Genomic DNA, 18,734 nt, shown 5'->3' with positions numbered 1-18,734 from the left:
TCTATTTATTTACCTCTTTTGTTTTCTCTACTTATTTACCTATTTTTCTCTGTTTATTTACCTATTTTTCCCTATTTTATTAACCTATTTTTTCTCTATTTATTTACCTATTTTTCTCTATTTATTTACCTCTTTTGTTTTCTCTATTTATTTACCTATTTTTCTCTAGACAATTTACCTATTTTTTCTCTATTTATTTACCTATTTTTTCTCTATTTATTTTCCAATTTTTTCTCTATTCATTTACTTTTTTCTATTTATTTACCTCTTCCTTTCTCTAATTTATACACCTATATTTTCTCTATTTATGTACCTATTTCTCTCTATTTATTTACCTATTGTTTCTCTAGTCATTTACCTATATTTTCTCTAGTTATTTACCTATTTTTTCCTCTAATTTCTTTACCCATTTTTTTATTTACCTTTTTTCTTTGATTTATTTAGCTATTTATCTCTATGTATACACCTATTTTTTCTCTAATTTATTTACCTATTTTTTCTCTGTTTATTTACCTACTTTTTCTCTATTATATTTCCCTACTTTTTCTCTATTTATTTACATATTTTTTCGCTAGATATTTACCTATTTTTTTCTCTCATTTAGTTACCTATTTCTTCTCTATTTAGTTACCCATTTTTTCCTGTAATTTATTTACCTATTTTTTCATTTACCTTTTTTCCCTTGAATTATTTAGCTATTTTTCTGTATTTATACACCTATTTTTTCTTTAGTTTATTTACCTCTTTTTTCTGTATTTATTTACCTACTTTGTTTTCTCTACTTCATTACCTATTTTTCTCTGTTTATTTACCTATTTTTTCCTCTAATTTATTTACCTATTTTTTATTTACCTTTTTTCCTTTGGTTTATTTACCTATTTTTCTCTATTTATACACCTATTTTTTCTCTACCCAATTTACCTATTTTTCCCTATTTATTTACCTATTGTTTCTCTAGTTATTTACCTATATTTTCTCTCATTAATTTTCCTATTTTTCTCTGTTTAGTTACCTATTTTTTCCTCTAATTTATTTACCTATTTGTTTATTTACCTTTTTTCCTTTGGTTTATTTAGCTATTTTTCTGTATTTATACACTTTTTTTCTCCAGTTTATTTACCTATTTTTTATCTATTTATTTACCTATTTTTCTCTACTTATTTACCTCTTTTTTCTCTATTTATTTACCTATTTTTCTCTATTTATTTACCTCCTTTGTTTTCTCTATTTATTTACCTTTTTTCCATCTATTTATTTACCTATTTTTTTTAATTAGCTATTTTTCTCTATTTATAGACCTATTTTTCTCTTGTTTATTTACCTCTTTTTTCTGTATTTATTTACCTACTTTGTTTTCTCTACTTCATTAACTATTTTTCTCTGTTTATTTACCTATTTTTTCCTCTAATTTATATACCAATTTTTTTATTTATCTTTTTTCCTTTGGTTTGTTTACCTATTTTTCTCTATTTATTTACCTATTGTTTCTCTAGTTATTTACCTATATTTTCTCTCATTTATTTTCCTATTTTTCACTGTTTATTTACCTATTTTTTCCTCTAATTTATTTACCTATTTTTTTATTTACCTTTTTTCCTTTGGTTTATTTAGCTATTTTTCTGTATTTATACACTTTTTTCTCTAGTTTTTTACCTATTTTTTATCTATTTATTTACCTATTTTTTTTAATTAGCTATTTTTCTCTATTTATACACCTATTTTTCTCTTGTTTATTTACCTCTTTTTTCTGTATTTATTTACCTACTTTGTTTTCTCTACTTCATTAACTATTTTTCTCTGTTTATTTACCTATTTTTTCCTCTAATTTATATACCAATTTTTTTATTTATCTTTTTTCCCTTGGTTTGTTTACCTATATTTCTCTATTTATTTACCTATTGTTTCTCTAGTTATTTACCTATATTTTCTCTCATTTATTTTCCTATTTTTTCTCTGTTTAGTTACCTATTTTTTCCTCTAATTTATTTACCTATTTGTTTATTTATCTTTTTTCCTTTGGTTTATTTACCTATTTTTCTCTATTTATACACCTATTTTTTCTCTACCTAATTTACCTATTTTTCTGTATTTATTTACCTATTTTTTTCTCTAATTATTTACCTCTTTTGTTTTCTCTATTTATTTACCTATTTTTCTCTAGATAATTTACCTATTTTTTCTCTATTTATTTACCTATTTTTTCTCTATTTATTTTCCAATTTTTTCTCTATTCATTTACTTTTTTCTATTTATTTACCTCTTTCTTTCTCTAATTTATACACCTATATTTCCTCTATTTATTTACCTATTTCTCTCTATTTATTTACCTATTGCTTCTCTAGTCATTTACCTATATTTTCTCTACTTATTTACCTATTTTTCTCTGTTTATTTACCTATTTTTCCCTATTTTATTAACCTATTTTTTCTCTATTTATTTACCTATTTTTCTCTATTTATTTACCTCTTTTGTTTTCTCTATTTATTTACCTATTTTTCTGTAGATAATTTAAATATTTTTTCTCTATTTATTTACCTATTGTTTCTCTAGTCATTTACCTATATTTTCTCTCATTTATTTTCCTATTTTTTCTCTGTTTATTTACCTATTTTTTCCTTTAATTTATTTACCTATTTTTTTATTTACCTTTTTTTCTTTGATTTATGTAGCTATTTATCTATATTTATACACCTATTTTTTCTCTAGATAATTTACCTATTTTTTCTCTAATTTATTTACCTATTTTTTTATTTACCTTTTTTTTTGATTTATTTAGCTACTTATCTATATTTATACACCTATTTTTTCTCTAGATAATTTACCTATTTTTTCTCTATTTATTTTCCTATTTTTCTCTATTTATTTACCTGTTTTGTTTTCTCTAGTTATTTACGCATTTTTCTTTCTCACTAATTTACCTATTTTTTCCTCTAATTTCTTTACATATTTTTTTATTTACCTTTTTTTCTTTGATATATTTAGCTATTTATCTCTATTTATACACCCATTTTCTCTCCAGATAATTTACCTATTTTTCTCTATTTATTTTCCTATTTTTTCTTTATTTGTTTACCTCTTTTGTTTTCTCTACTTATTTACCTATTTTTCTCTGTTTATTTACCTATTTTTCCCTATTTTATTTACCTATTTTTTCTCTATTTATTTACCTTTTTTTCTCTATTTATTTACCTCTTTTGTTTTCTCTATTTACTTAACTATTTTTTCTCTAGTTATTTACCTCTTTTTTCTGTATTTATTTACCTACTTTGTTTTCTCTACTTCATTACCTATTTTTCTCTATTTATTTGCCTATTTTTTCTATTTACTTACCTATTGTTTCTCTAGTTATTTACCTATATTTTCTCTCATTTATTTTCCTTATTTTTCTCTGTTTAGTTACCTATTTTTTCCTCTAATTTATTTACCTATTTGTTTATTTACCTTTTTCCTTTGGTTTATTTAGCTATTTTTCTGTATTTATACACTTTCTTTCTCTAGTTTATTTACCTATTTTTTATCTATTTATTTACCTATTTTTCTCTATTTATTTACCTCTTTTTTCTCTATTTATTTACCTATTTTTCTCTATTTATTTACCTCCTTTGTTTTCTCTATTTATTTACCTTTTTTTCCATCTATTTATTTACCTATTTTTTTAATTAGCTATTTTTCTCTATTTATACACCTATTTTTCTCTTGTTTATTTACCTCTCTTTTCTGTATTTATTTACCTACTTTGTTTTCTCTACTTCATTAACTATTTTTCTCTGTTTATTTACCTATTTTTTCCTCTAATTTATATACCAATTTTTTTATTTATCTTTTTTCACTTGGTTTGTTTACCTATATTTCTCTATTTATTTACCTATTGTTTCTCTAGTTATTTACCTATATTTTCTCTCATTTATTTTCCTATTTTTTCTCTGTTTATTTACCTATTTTTTCCTCTAATTTATTTACCTATTTTTTTATTTACCTTTTTTCCTTTGGTTTATTTAGCTATTTTTCTGTATTTATACACTTTTTTCTCTAGTTTATGTACCTATTTTTTATCTATTTATTTACCTATTTTTCTCTACTTATTTACCCCTTTTTTCTCTATGTATTTACCTATTTTTCTCTATTTATTTACCTCCTTTGTTTTCTCTATTTATTTAACTTTTTTTCCATCTATTTATTTACCTATTTTTTTTAATTAGCTATTTTTCTCTATTTATACACCTATTTTTTCTCTAGTTTATTTACCTCTTTTTTGAATTTTTTTACCTCCTTTGTATTCTCTACTTCATTAACTATTTTTCTCTGTTTATTTACCTATTTTTTCCTCTAATTTATATACCAATTTTTTTATTTATCTTTTTTCCTTTGGTTTATTTACCTATTTTTCTCTATTTATACACCTATTTTTTCTCTACCTAATTTACCTATTTTTCTGTATTTATTTACCTATTTTTTTCTCTATTTATTTACCTCTTTTGTTTTCTCTATTTATTTACCTATTTTTCTCTAGATAATTTACCTATTTTTTCTCTATTTATTTACTTATTTTTTCTCTATTTATTTTCCAATTTTTTCTCTGTTCATTTACTTTCTTCTATTTATTTACCTCTTTCTTTCTCTAATTTATACACCTATATTTTCTCTCATTTATTTTCCTATTTTTTCTCTGTTTATTTCCCTATGTTTCCCTATTTTATTTACCTATTTTTCTCTATTTATTTACCTATTTTACTCTATTTAGTTACCATTTTTTTCTCTAGTTATTTACGCATTTTTCTTTCTCACTAATTTACCTATTTTTTCCTCTAGTTTCTTTACATATTTTTTTATTTACCTTTTTTTCTTTGATATATTTAGCTATTTATCTCTATTTATACACCCATTTTTTCTCCAGATAATTTACCTATTTTTTCTCTATTTATTTTCCTATTTTTTCTTTATTTGTTTACCTCTTTTGTTTTCTCTACTTATTTACCTATTTTTCTCTGTTTATTTACCAATTTTTCCCTATTTTATTTACCTATTTTTCTCTATTTATTTACCTATTTTTCACTATTTTATTTACCTATATTTCTCTATTTATTTACCTCTTTTGTTTTCTCTATTTACTTAACTATTTTTTCTCTAGTTATTTACCTCTTTTTTCTGTATTTATTTACCTACTTTGTTTTCTCTACTTCATTACCTATTTTTCTCTAATTATTTGCCTATTTTTTTCTATTTACTTACCTATTGTTTCTCTAGTTATTTACCTATATTTTCTCTCATTTATTTTCCTATTTTTTCTCTGTTTATTTACCTATTTTTTCCTCTAATTTATATACCAATTTTTTTATTTATCTTTTATCACTTGGTTTGTTTACCCATATTTCTCTATTTATTTACCTATTGTTTCTCTAGTTATTTACCTATATTTTCTCTCATTTATTTTCCTATTTTTTCTCTGTTTATTTACCTATTTTTTCCTCTGATTTATATACCTATTTTTTTATTTACCTTTTTTCCTTTGGTTTATTTAGCTACTTTTCTGTATTTATACACTTTTTTTCTCTAGATAATATACCTATTTTTTCTCTTTTTATTTTCCTATTTTTCTCTATTTATTTACCTCTTTTGTTTTCTCTACTTATTTACCTATTTTTATCTGTTTATTTACCTATTTTTCCCTATTTTATTAACCTATTTTTTCTCTATTTATTTACCTCTTTTGTTTTCTCTAATTATTTACCTATTTTTTCTCTAGTTATTTACCTCTTTTTTCTGTATTTATTTACCTACTTTGTTTTCTGTACTTCATTACCCATTTTTCTCTATTTATTTGCCTATTTTCCTCTCTAAATTATTTACCTATTGTTGTCTATTTATTTACCTACTTTCTGTATTTATTTACCTCCTTTGTATTCTCTACTTCATTACCTATTTTTCACTATTTCTTTATCTATTTTTTTCTCTAAATTATTTACCTATTTTTCTCTATTTATTTACCTATTTTCTGTTTTTATTTACCTCCTTTGTATTCTCTACTTCATTACCTATTTTTCACTATTTCTTTATCTATTTTTTTCTCTAAATTATTTACCTATTTTTCTCTATTTATTTACCTATTTTCTGTTTTTATTTACCTCCTTTGTATTCTCTACTTCATTACCTATTTTTCACTATTTCTTTATCTATTTTTTTCTCTATTATATTTACCTACTTTTTCTCTATTTATTTACCTATTTTTTCGCTAGATATTTACCTATTTTTTCTCTCATTTAGTTACCTATTTCTTCTCTATTTAGTTACCCATTTTTTCCTGTAATTTATTTACCTATTTTTTTATTTACCTTTTTTTCCCTTCAATTATTTAGCTATTTTTCTCTATATATACACCTATTTTTTCTCTAGTTTATTTACCTATTTTTATCTATTTATTTGCCTATTTTTTCTCTATTTTATTTACCAATTTTCTTATGTACTTATTTACCTATTTTTCTCAATTTATTTACCTCTTTTTTCTCTATTTATTTACCTATTTTTTCTGTATATATTTACCTATTTCTTTCTCTCATTTATTTACGTATTTTTCTCTGTTTATTTACCTATTTTTTCCTCTAATTTATTTACCTATTTTTTTATTTACCTTTTTTTCTTTGGTTTATTTACGTATTTTTCTCTATTTATTTTCCTATTTTTTCTCTAGATATTTACCTATTTTTTCCTTTAATTTATTTACCTATTGTTTTATTTACCTTTTTTTCTTTGATTTATTTAGCTATTTATCTATATTTATACACCTATTTTTTCTCTAGATGATTTACCTATTTTTCTCTATTTATTTCCCTATTTTTCTCTATTTATTTACCTCTTTTGTTTTCTCTATTTATTTACCTATTTTTTCTCTAGTTATTTACCTACTTTGTTTTCTGTACTTCATTACCTATTTTTCTCTATTTATACACCTATTTTTTCTCTACCTAATTTACCTATTTTTCTGTATTTATTTACCTATTTTTTCTCTATTTATTTACCTCTTTTGTTTTCTCTATTTATTTACCTATTTTTCTCTAGATAATTTACCTATTTTTCTCTATTTATTTACCTATTTTTCTCTAGATAATTTACCTATTTCTCTCTATTTATTTACCTCTTTTGTTTTCTCTAATTATTTACCGATTTTTTCTCTAGTTATTTACCTCTTTTTTCTGTATTTATTTACCTACTTTGTTTTCTGTACTTCATTACCTATTTTTCTCTATTTATTTGCCTATTTTCCTCTCTAAATTATTTACCTATTGTTGTCTATTTATTTACCTACTTTCTGTATTTATTTACCTCCTTTGTATTCTCTACTTCATTACCTATTTTTCACTATTTCTTTATCTATTTTTTTCTCTAAATTATTTACCTATTTTTCTCTATTTATTTACCTATTTTCTGTTTTTATTTACCTCCTTTGTATTCTCTACTTCATTACCTATTTTTCACTATTTCTTTATCTATTTTTTTCTCTAATTTATTTACCTATTTTTTCTCTGTTTATTTACCTACTTTTTCTCTATTATATTTTCCTACTTTTTCTCTATTTATTTACCTATTTTTTCGCTAGATATTTACCTATTTTTTTCTCTCATTTAGTTACCTATTTCTTCTCTATTTAGTTACCCATTTTTTCCTGTAATTTATTTACCTATTTTTTTATTTACCTTTTTTCCCTTGAATTATTTAGCTATTTTTCCCTATTTATACACCTATTTTTTCTCTACCTAATTTACCTATTTTTCTGTATTTATTTACCTATTTTTTTCTCTATTTATTTACCTCTTTTGTTTTCTCTATTTATTTACCTATATTTCTCTAGATAATTTACCTATTTTTTCTCTATTTATTTACATATTTTTTCTCTATTTATTTTCCAATTTTTTCTCTATTCATTAAATTTTTTCTATTTATTTACCTCTTTCTTTCTCTAATTTATACACCTATATTTTCTCTATTTATTTACCTATTTTTCTCTATTTATTTACCTATTGTTTCTCTAGTTATTTACCTATATTTTCTCTCATTTATTTTCCTATTTTTTCTCTGTTTAGTTACCTATTTTTTCCTCTAATTTATTTACCTATTTTTTTGTTTACCTTTTTTCCTTTGGTTTATTTAGCTATTTTTCTGTATTTATACACTTTTTTTCTCTAGTTTATTTACCTATTTTTATCTCTTTATTTGCCTATTTTTTCTCTATTTTATTTACCTATTTTCTTATGTACTTATTTACCTATTTTTCTCAATTTATTTACCTCTTTTTTCTCTATTTATTTACCTATTTTTTCTGTATATATTTACCTATTTCTTTCTCTCATTTATTTACGTATTTTTCTCTGTTTATTTACCTATTTTTTCCTGTAATTTATTTACCTATTTTTTTATTTACCTTTTTTTCTTTGCTTTATTTACGTATTTTTCTCTATTTATTTACCTATTTTTTCTCTAGATATTTACCTATTTTTTCCTTTAATTTATTTACCTATTGTTTTATTTACCTTTTTTCTTTGGTTTATTTAGCTATTTATCTATATTTATACACCTATTTTTCTCTAGATAATTTACCTATTTTTCTCTATTTATTTCCCTATTTTTTCTCTATTTATTTACCTCTTTTGTTTTCTCTAGTTATTTACCTCTTTTTCTGTATTTATTTACCTACTTTGTTTTCTCTACTTCATTACCTATTTTTCTCTATTTATTTGCCTATTTTTTCTGTAAATTATTTACCTATTTTTCTCTATTTATTTACCTATTTTCTGTGTTTATTTACCTCCTTTGTATTCTCTACTTCATTACCTATTTTTCACAATTTCTTTATCTATTTTTTTCTGTAATTTATTTACAAATTTTTTCTCTGTTTATTTACCTATTTTTTCCTCTAATTTATTTATCTATTTTTTTCTCTAATTTATTTATCTATTTTTTCTCTATTTCTTTACCTCCTTTGTTTACTCTATTTATTTACGTTTTTTCCCTCTATTTATTTACCTATTTTTTTAATTAGCTATTTTCTCTATTTATACACCTACTTTTTCTCTATTTATTTACCTATTTTTCTCTATATATTTACCTATTTTTCTCTCTCATTTATTTACGTATTTTTCTCTGTTTATTTACCTATTTTTTCCTCTAATTTATTTACCTATTTTTTATTTAACTTTTTTTCTTTGGTTTATTTACCTATTTTTCTCTATTTATACACCTATTTTTTCTCTAGCTAATTTACCTATTTTTCTGTATTTATTTACCTCTTTTGTTTTCTCTAATTATTTACCTCTTTTGTTTTCTCTATTTATTTACCTATTTTTTCTCTAGATAATTTACCTATTTTTTCTATATTTATTTACCCATTTTTCTCTATTTATTTTCCAATTTTTTCTCTATTCATTTAATTTTTTCTATTTATTTACCTCGTTCTTTCTCTAATTTATACACCTATATTTTCTCTATTTATTTACCTGTTTTTCTCTATTTATTTACCTATTTTTTCTCTAGTTATTTACCTCTTTTTTCTGTATTTATTTACCTACTTTGTTCTCTCTACTTCATTACCTATTTTTCACAATTTCTTTATCTATTTTTTTTCTAATTTATTTACAAATTTGTTCTGTGTTTATTTACCTATTTTTTCTCTAATTAATTTATCTATTTTTTTCTCTAATTTATTTACCTATTTTTCTCTATTTATTTACCTCCTTTGTTTTCTGTATTTATTTACCTTTTTTCCCCTCTATTTATTTACCTCTTTTGTTTTCTCTATTTATTTACCAATTTTTTCTCTAGATAATTTACCTATTTTTTCTCTATTCATTTACCTATTTTTTCTCTAGTTATTTACCTCTTTTTTCTGTATTTATTTACCTACTTTGTATTCTCTACTTCATTAATTATATTTCTCTGTTTATTTACCTATTTTTTCCTCTAATTTATATACCAATTTTTTTATTTATCTTTTTTCCTTTGGTTTGTTTACCTATTTTTCTCTATTTATTTACCTATTGTTTCTCTAGTTATTTACCTATATTTTCTCTCATTTATTTTCCTATTTTTTCTCTGTTTATTTACCTATTTTTTCCTCTAATTTATTTACCTATTTTTTTATTTACCTTTTTTCCTTTGGTTTATTTAGCTATTTTTCTGTATTTATACACTTTTTTTCTCTAGTTTATTTACCTATTTTTTATCTATTTATTTACCTATTTTTCTCTACTTATTTACCTCTTTTTTCTCTATTTATTTACCTATTTTTCTCTATTTATACACCTATTTTTTCTCTACCTAATTTACCTATTTTTCTGTATTTATTTACCTATTTTTTTCTCTATTTATTTACCTCTTTTGTTTTCTCTATTTATTTACCTATTTTTTCTCTAGATAATTTACCTATTTTTTCTATATTTATTTACCCATTTTTCTCTATTTATTTTCCAATTTTTTCTCTATTCATTTAATTTTTTCTATTTATTTACCTCGTTCTTTCTCTAATTTATACACCTATATTTTCTCTATTTATTTACCTGTTTTTCTCTATTTATTTACCTATTTTTTCTCTAGTTATTTACCTCTTTTTTCTGTATTTATTTACCTACTTTGTTCTCTCTACTTCATTACCTATTTTTCACAATTTCTTTATATATTTTTTTTCTAATTTATTTACAAATTTGTTCTGTGTTTATTTACCTATTTTTTCTCTAATTAATTTATCTATTTTTTTCTCTAATTTATTTACCTATTTTTCTCTATTTATTTACCTCCTTTGTTTTCTGTATTTATTTACCTTTTTTCCCCTCTATTTATTTACCTCTTTTGTTTTCTCTATTTATTTACCAATTTTTTCTCTAGATAATTTACCTATTTTTTCTCTATTCATTTACCTATTTTTTCTCTAGTTATTTACCTCTTTTTTCTGTATTTATTTACCTACTTTGTATTCTCTACTTCATTAATTATTTTTCTCTGTTTATTTACCTATTTTTTCCTCTAATTTATATACCAATTTTTTTATTTATCTTTTTTCCTTTGGTTTGTTTACCTATTTTTCTCTGTTTATTTACCTATTGTTTCTCTAGTTATTTACCTATATTTTCTCTCATTTATTTTCCTATTTTTTCTCTGTTTATTTACCTATTTTTTCCTCTAATTTATTTACCTATTTTTTTATTTACCTTTTTTCCTTTGGTTTATTTAGCTATTTTTCTGTATTTATACACCTATTTTTTCTCTACCTAATTTACCTATTTTTCTGTATTTATTTACCTATTTTTTTCTCTATTTATTTACCTCTTTTGTTTTCTCTATTTATTTACCTATATTTCTCTAGATAATTTACCTATTTTTTCTCTATTTATTTACATATTTTTTCTCTATTTATTTTCCAATTTTTTCTCTATTCATTAAATTTTTTCTATTTATTTACCTCTTTCTTTCTCTAATTTATACACCTATATTTTCTCTATTTATTTACCTATTTTTCTCTATTTATTTACCTATTGTTTCTCTAGTTATTTACCTATATTTTCTCTCATTTATTTTCCTATTTTTTCTCTGTTTAGTTACCTATTTTTTCCTCTAATTTATTTACCTATTTTTTTATTTACCTTTTTTCCTTTGGTTTATTTAGCTATTTTTCTGTATTTATACACTTTTTTACTCTAGTTTATTTACCTATTTTTTATCTATTTATTTACCTATTTTTCTCTACTTATTTACCTCTTTTTTCTCTATTTATTTACCTATTTTTCTCTATTTATTTACCTCCTTTGTTTACTCTATTTATTTACCTTTTTTCCATCTATTTATTTACCTATTTTTTTTAATTAGCTATTTTTCTCTATTTATACACCTATTTTTTCTCTAGTTTATTTACCTCTTTTTCTGTATTTATTTACCTACTTTGTTTTCTCTACTTCATTAACTATTTTTCTCTGTTTATTTACCTATTTTTTCCTCTAATTTATATACCAATTTTTTTATTTATCTTTTTTCCTTTGGTTTATTTACCTATTTTTCTCTATTTATACACCTATTTTTTCTCTACCTAATTTACCTATTTTTCTGTATTTATTTACCTATTTTTTTCTCTATTTATTTACCTCTTTTGTTTTCTCTATTTATTTACCTATTTTTCTCTAGATAATTTACCTATTTTTTCTCTATTTATTTACCTATTTTTTCTCTATTTATTTTCCAATTTTTTCTCTATTCATTTACTTTTTTCTATTTATTTACCTCTTTCTTTCTCTAATTTATACACCTCTATTTTCTCTATTTATTTACCTATTTCTCTCTATTTATTTACCTATTGCTTCTCTAGTCATTTACCTATATTTTCTCTAGTTATTTACCTATTATTTCCTCTAATTTATTTACCTATTTTTCTCTATTTATACACCTCTTTTTCTCTAGCTAATTTACCTATTTTTCTGTATTTATTTACCTCTTTTGTTTTCTCTAATTATTTACCTCTTTTGTTTTCTCTATTTATTTACCTTTTTTCCCCTCTATTTATTTACCTATTTTTTTTTAATTAGCTATTTTTCTCTATTTATACACCTATTTTTTCTCTAGTTTATTTACCTCTTTTTTCTGTATTTATTTACCTACTTTGTTTTCTCTACTTCATTACCTATTTTTCTCTGTTTATTTACCTATTTTTTCCTCTAATTTATTTACCTATTTTTTATTTACCTTTTTTCCTTTGGTTTATTTACCTATTTTTCTCTATTTATACACCTATTTTATTCTCTACCCAATTTACCTATATTTCTCTATTTATTTCCCTCTTTTTTCTCTATTTATTTACCTCTTTTGTTTTCTCTATTTATTTACGTATTTTTTCTCTATTTATTTACCTATTTTCTGTATTTATTTACCTACTTTGTTTACTGTACTTCATTACCTATTTTTCTCTATTTATACAACTATTTTTCTCTAGATATTTACCTATTTTTTCCTTTAATTTATTTACCTATTGTTTTATTTACCTTTTTTTCTTTGATTTATTTAGCTATTTATCTATATTTATACACCTATTTTTTCTCTAGATGATTTACCTATTTTTCTCTATTTATTTACCTCTTTTGTTTTCTCTATTTATTTACCTATTTTTTCTCTAGTTATTTACCTACTTTGTTTTCTGTACTTCATTACCTATTTTTCTCTATTTATACACCTATTTTTTCTCTACCTAATTTACCTATTTTTCTCTATTTATTTACCTATTTTCTGTATTTATTTACCTACTTTGTTTTCTGTACTTCATTACCTATTTTTCTCTATTTATACAACTATTTTTCTCTAGATATTTACCTATTTTTTCCTTTAATTTATTTACCTATTGTTTTATTTACCTTTTTTTCTTTGATTTATTTAGCTATTTATCTATATTTATACACCTATTTTTTCTCTAGATGATTTACCTATTTTTTTCTCTATTTATTTACCTCTTTTGTTTTCTCTATTTATTTACCTATTTTTCTCTAGATAATTTACCTATTTTTTCTCTATTTATTTACCTATTTTTTCTCTATTTATTTTCCAATTTTTTCTCTATTCATTTACTTTTTTCTATTTATTTACCTCTTTCTTTCTCTAATTTATACGCCTATATTTTCTCTATTTATTTACCTCTTTCTCTCTATTTATTTACCTATTGCTTCTCTAGTCATTTACCTATATTTTCTCTAGTTATTTACCTATTTTTTCCTTTAATTTATTTACGTATTTTTTTATTTACCTTTTTTCCTTTGATTTATATAGCTATTTATCTATATTTATACACCTATTTTTTCTCTAGATAATATACCTATTTTTTCTCTATTTATTTTCCCTTTTTTCTCTATTTATTTACCTCTTTTGTTTTCTCTACTTATTTACCTATTTTTCTCTGTTTATTTACCTATTTTTCCCTATTTTATTAACCTATTTTTTCTCTATTTATTTACCTATTTTTCTCTATTTATTTACCTCTTTTGTTTTCTCTATTTATTTACCAATTTTTTCTCTAGATAATTTACCTATTTTTTCTCTATTCATTTACCTATTTTTTCTCTAGTTATTTACCTCTTTTTTCTGTATTTATTTACCTACTTTGTATTCTCTACTTCATTAATTATTTTTCTCTGTTTATTTACCTATTTTTTCCTCTAATTTATATACCAATTTTTTTATTTATCTTTTTTCCTTTGGTTTGTTTACCTATTTTTCTCTATTTATTTACCTATTGTTTCTCTAGTTATTTACCTATATTTTCTCTCATTTATTTTCCTATTTTTTCTCTGTTTATTTACCTATTTTTTCCTCTAATTTATTTACGTATTTTTTTATTTACCTTTTTTCCTTTGGTTTATTTAGCTATTTTTCTGTATTTATACACCTATTTTTTCTCTACCTAATTTACCTATTTTTCTGTATTTATTTACCTATTTTTTTCTCTATTTATTTACCTCTTTTGTTTTCTCTATTTATTTACCTATATTTCTCTAGATAATTTACCTATTTTTTCTCTATTTATTTACATATTTTTTCTCTATTTATTTTCCAATTTTTTCTCTATTCATTAAATTTTTTCTATTTATTTACCTCTTTCTTTCTCTAATTTATACACCTATATTTTCTCTATTTATTTACCTATTTTTCTCTATTTATTTACCTATTGTTTCTCTAGTTATTTACCTATATTTTCTCTCATTTATTTTCCTATTTTTTCTCTGTTTAGTTACCTATTTTTTCCTCTAATTTATTTACCTATTTTTTTATTTACCTTTTTTCCTTTGGTTTATTTAGCTATTTTTCTGTATTTATACACTTTTTTTCTCTAGTTTATTTACCTATTTTTTATCTATTTATTTACCTATTTTTCTCTACTTATTTACCTCTTTTTTCTCTATTTATTTACCTATTTTTCTCTATTTATTTACCTCCTTTGTTTACTCTATTTATTTACCTTTGTTCCATCTATTTATTTACCTATTTTTTTAATTAGCTATTTTTCTCTATTTATACACCTATTTTTTCTCTAGTTTATTTACCTCTTTTTCTGTATTTATTTACCTACTTTGTTTTCTCTACTTCATTAACTATTTTTCTCTGTTTATTTACCTATTTTTTCCTCTAATTTATATACCAATTTTTTTAGTTATCTTTTTTCCTTTGGTTTATTTACCTATTTTTCTCTATTTATACACCTATTTTTTCTCTACCTAATTTACCTATTTTTCTGTATTTATTTACCTATTTTTTTCTCTATTTATTTACCTCTTTTGTTTTCTCTATTTATTTACCTATTTTTCTCTAGATAATTTACCTATTTTTTCTCTATTTATTTACCTATTTTTTCTCTATTTATTTTCCAATTTTTTCTCTATTCATTTACTTTTTTCTATTTATTTACCTCTTTCTTTCTCTAATTTATACACCTCTATTTTCTCTATTTATTTACCTATTTCTCTCTATTTATTTACCTATTGCTTCTCTAGTCATTTACCTATATTTTCTCTAGTTATTTACCTATTATTTCCTCTAATTTATTTACCTATTTTTCTCTATTTATACACCTCTTTTTCTCTAGCTAATTTACCTATTTTTCTGTATTTATTTACCTCTTTTGTTTTCTCTAATTATTTACCTCTTTTGTTTTCTCTATTTATTTACCTTTTTTCCCCTCTATTTATTTACCTATTTTTTTTTAATTAGCTATTTTTCTCTATTTATACACCTATTTTTTCTCTAGTTTATTTACCTCTTTTTTCTGTATTTATTTACCTACTTTGTTTTCTCTACTTCATTACCTATTTTTCTCTGTTTATTTACCTATTTTTTCCTCTAATTTATTTACCTATTTTTTATTTACCTTTTTTCCTTTGGTTTATTTACCTATTTTTCTCTATTTATACACCTATTTTATTCTCTACCCAATTTACCTATATTTCTCTATTTATTTCCCTCTTTTTTCTCTATTTATTTACCTCTTTTGTTTTCTCTATTTATTTACGTATTTTTTCTCTAGTTATTTACCTCTTTTTCTGTATTTATTTACCTACTTTGTTTTCTCTACTTCATTACCTATTTTTCTCTATTTATTTGCCTATTTTTTTCTCTAAATTATTTACCTATTTTTCTCTATTTATTTACCTATTTTCTGTATTTATTTACCTACTTTGTTTACTGTACTTCATTACCTATTTTTCTCTATTTATACAACTATTTTTCTCTAGATATTTACCTATTTTTTCCTTTAATTTATTTACCTATTGTTTTATTTACCTTTTTTTCTTTGATTTATTTAGCTATTTATCTATATTTATACACCTATTTTTTCTCTAGATGATTTACCTATTTTTTTCTCTATTTATTTACCTCTTTTGTTTTCTCTATTTATTTACCTATTTTTCTCTAGATAATTTACCTATTTTTTCTCTATTTATTTACCTATTTTTTCTCTATTTATTTTCCAATTTTTTCTCTATTCATTTACTTTTTTCTATTTATTTACCTCTTTCTTTCTCTAATTTATACGCCTCTATTTTCTCTATTTATTTACCTCTTTCTCTCTATTTATTTACCTATTGCTTCTCTAGTCATTTACCTATATTTTCTCTAGTTATTTACCTATTTTTTCCTTTAATTTATTTACGTATTTTTTTATTTACCTTTTTTCCTTTGATTTATATAGCTATTTATCTATATTTATACACCTATTTTTTCTCTAGATAATATACCTATTTTTTCTCTATTTATTTTCCTATTTTGTCTCTATTTGTTTACCTCATTTGTTTTCTCTACTTATTTACATATTTTTCTCTGTTTATTTACCTATTTTTCCCTATTTTATTTACCTATTTTTTCTCTATTTATTTACCTCTTTTGTTTTCTCTAAATTATTTACCTATTTTTGTCTATATATTTACCTACTTTCTGTATTTATTTACCTCCTTTGTATTCTCTACTTCATTAATTATTTTTCTCTGTTTATTTACCTATTTTTTCCTCTAATTTATATACCAATTTTTTTATTTATCTTTTTTCCTTTGGTTTGTTTACCTATTTTTCTCTATTTATTTACCTATTGTTTCTCTAGTTATTTACCTATATTTTCTCTCATTTATTTTCCTATTTTTTCTCTGTTTATTTACCTATTTTTTCCTCTAATTTATTTACCTATTTTTTTATTTACCTTTTTTCCTTTGGTTTATTTAGCTATTTTTCTGTATTTATACACTTTTTTTCTCTAGTTTATTTACCTATTTTTATCTCTTTATTTGCCTATTTTTTCTCTATTTTATTTACCTATTTTCTTATGTACTTATTTACCTATTTTTCTCAATTTATTTACCTCTTTTTTCTCTATTTATTTACCTATTTTTTCTGTATATATTTACCTATTTCTTTCTCTCATTTATTTACGTATTTTTCTCTGTTTATTTACCTATTTTTTCCTGTAATTTATTTACCTATTTTTTTATTTACCTTTTTTTCTTTGCTTTATTTACGTATTTTTCTCTATTTATTTACCTATTTTTTCTCTAGATATTTACCTATTTTTTCCTTTAATTTATTTACCTATTGTTTTATTTACCTTTTTTCTTTGGTTTATTTAGCTATTTATCTATATTTATACACCTATTTTTCTCTAGATAATTTACCTATTTTCTCTATTTATTTCCCTATTTTTTCTCTATTTATTTAACCTCTTTTGTTTTTCTCTAGTTATTTACCTCTTTTTCTGTATTTATTTACCTACTTTGTGATTTGTTTTCTCTACTTCATTACCTATTTTTCTCTATTTATTTGCCTATTTTTTCTGTAAATTATTTACCTATTTTTCTCTATTTATTTACCTATTTTCTGTGTTTATTTACCTCCTTTGTATTCTCTACTTCATTACCTATTTTTCACAATTTCTTTATCTATTTTTTTCTGTAATTTATTTACAAATTTTTTCTCTGTTTATTTACCTATTTTTTCCTCTAATTTATTTATCTATTTTTTTCTCTAATTTATTTATCTATTTTTTCTCTATTTCTTTACCTCCTTTGTTTACTCTATTTATTTACGTTTTTTCCCTCTATTTATTTACCTATTTTTTTTAATTAGCTATTTTCTCTATTTATACACCTACTTTTCTCTATTTATTTACCTATTTTTCTCTATATATTTACCTATTTTTCTCTCTCATTTATTTTACGTATTTTTCTCTGTTTATTTACCTATTTTTTCCTCTAATTTAATTTACCTATTTTTTATTTAACTTTTTTTCTTTGGTTTATTTACCTATTTTTCTCTATTTATACACCTATTTTTTCTCTAGCTAATTTACCTATTTTTCTGTATTTATTTACCTCTTTTGTTTTCTCTAATTATTTACCTCTTTTGTTTTCTCTATTTATTTACCTATTTTTTCTCTAGATAATTTACCTATTTTTTCTATATTTATTTACCCATTTTTCTCTATTTATTTTCCAATTTTTTCTCTATTCATTTAATTTTTCTATTTATTTACCTCGTTCTTTCTCTAATTTATACACCTATATTTTCTCTATTTATTTACCTGTTTTTCTCTATTTATTTACCTATTTTTTCTCTAGTTATTTACCTCTTTTTTCTGTATTTATTTACCTACTTTGTTCTCTCTACTTCATTACCTATTTTTCACAATTTCTTTATCTATTTTTTTCTAATTTATTTACAAATTTGTTCTGTGTTTATTT

The 18,734-nt window shown here is 21.4% G+C and overlaps 1 long non-coding RNA gene across 9 annotated transcripts; it reads right to left on the bottom strand.

Annotated features, from left to right (window-relative positions):
• Window positions 1–316: 316 nt before the first annotated feature.
• Window positions 317–17,674, bottom strand: LOC143378201 (uncharacterized). Of its 9 annotated transcripts, none has more exons than XR_013087778.1 (4): window positions 11,831–17,674; window positions 4,447–7,249; window positions 2,868–3,575; window positions 317–2,147 (listed from the first exon to the last, which is right to left on the bottom strand). It is a non-coding gene; the product is annotated as an uncharacterized LOC143378201 (long non-coding RNA). The 9 variants fall into 9 exon arrangements; XR_013087781.1 differs by having other exon boundaries at window positions 317–381; window positions 2,919–3,575; XR_013087776.1 differs by having other exon boundaries at window positions 317–3,575; window positions 11,831–12,191; window positions 12,397–17,674.
• Between the last annotated feature and the right edge of the window lie 1,060 nt (window positions 17,675–18,734).

Source organism: Andrena cerasifolii, unplaced genomic scaffold, assembly GCF_050908995.1.
Source record: "Andrena cerasifolii isolate SP2316 unplaced genomic scaffold, iyAndCera1_principal scaffold1052, whole genome shotgun sequence".
In the NCBI taxonomy this organism is placed as follows: Eukaryota; Metazoa; Arthropoda; class Insecta; order Hymenoptera; family Andrenidae; genus Andrena; species Andrena cerasifolii.
This window is presented reverse-complemented; position numbering and strand designations above follow the sequence as displayed.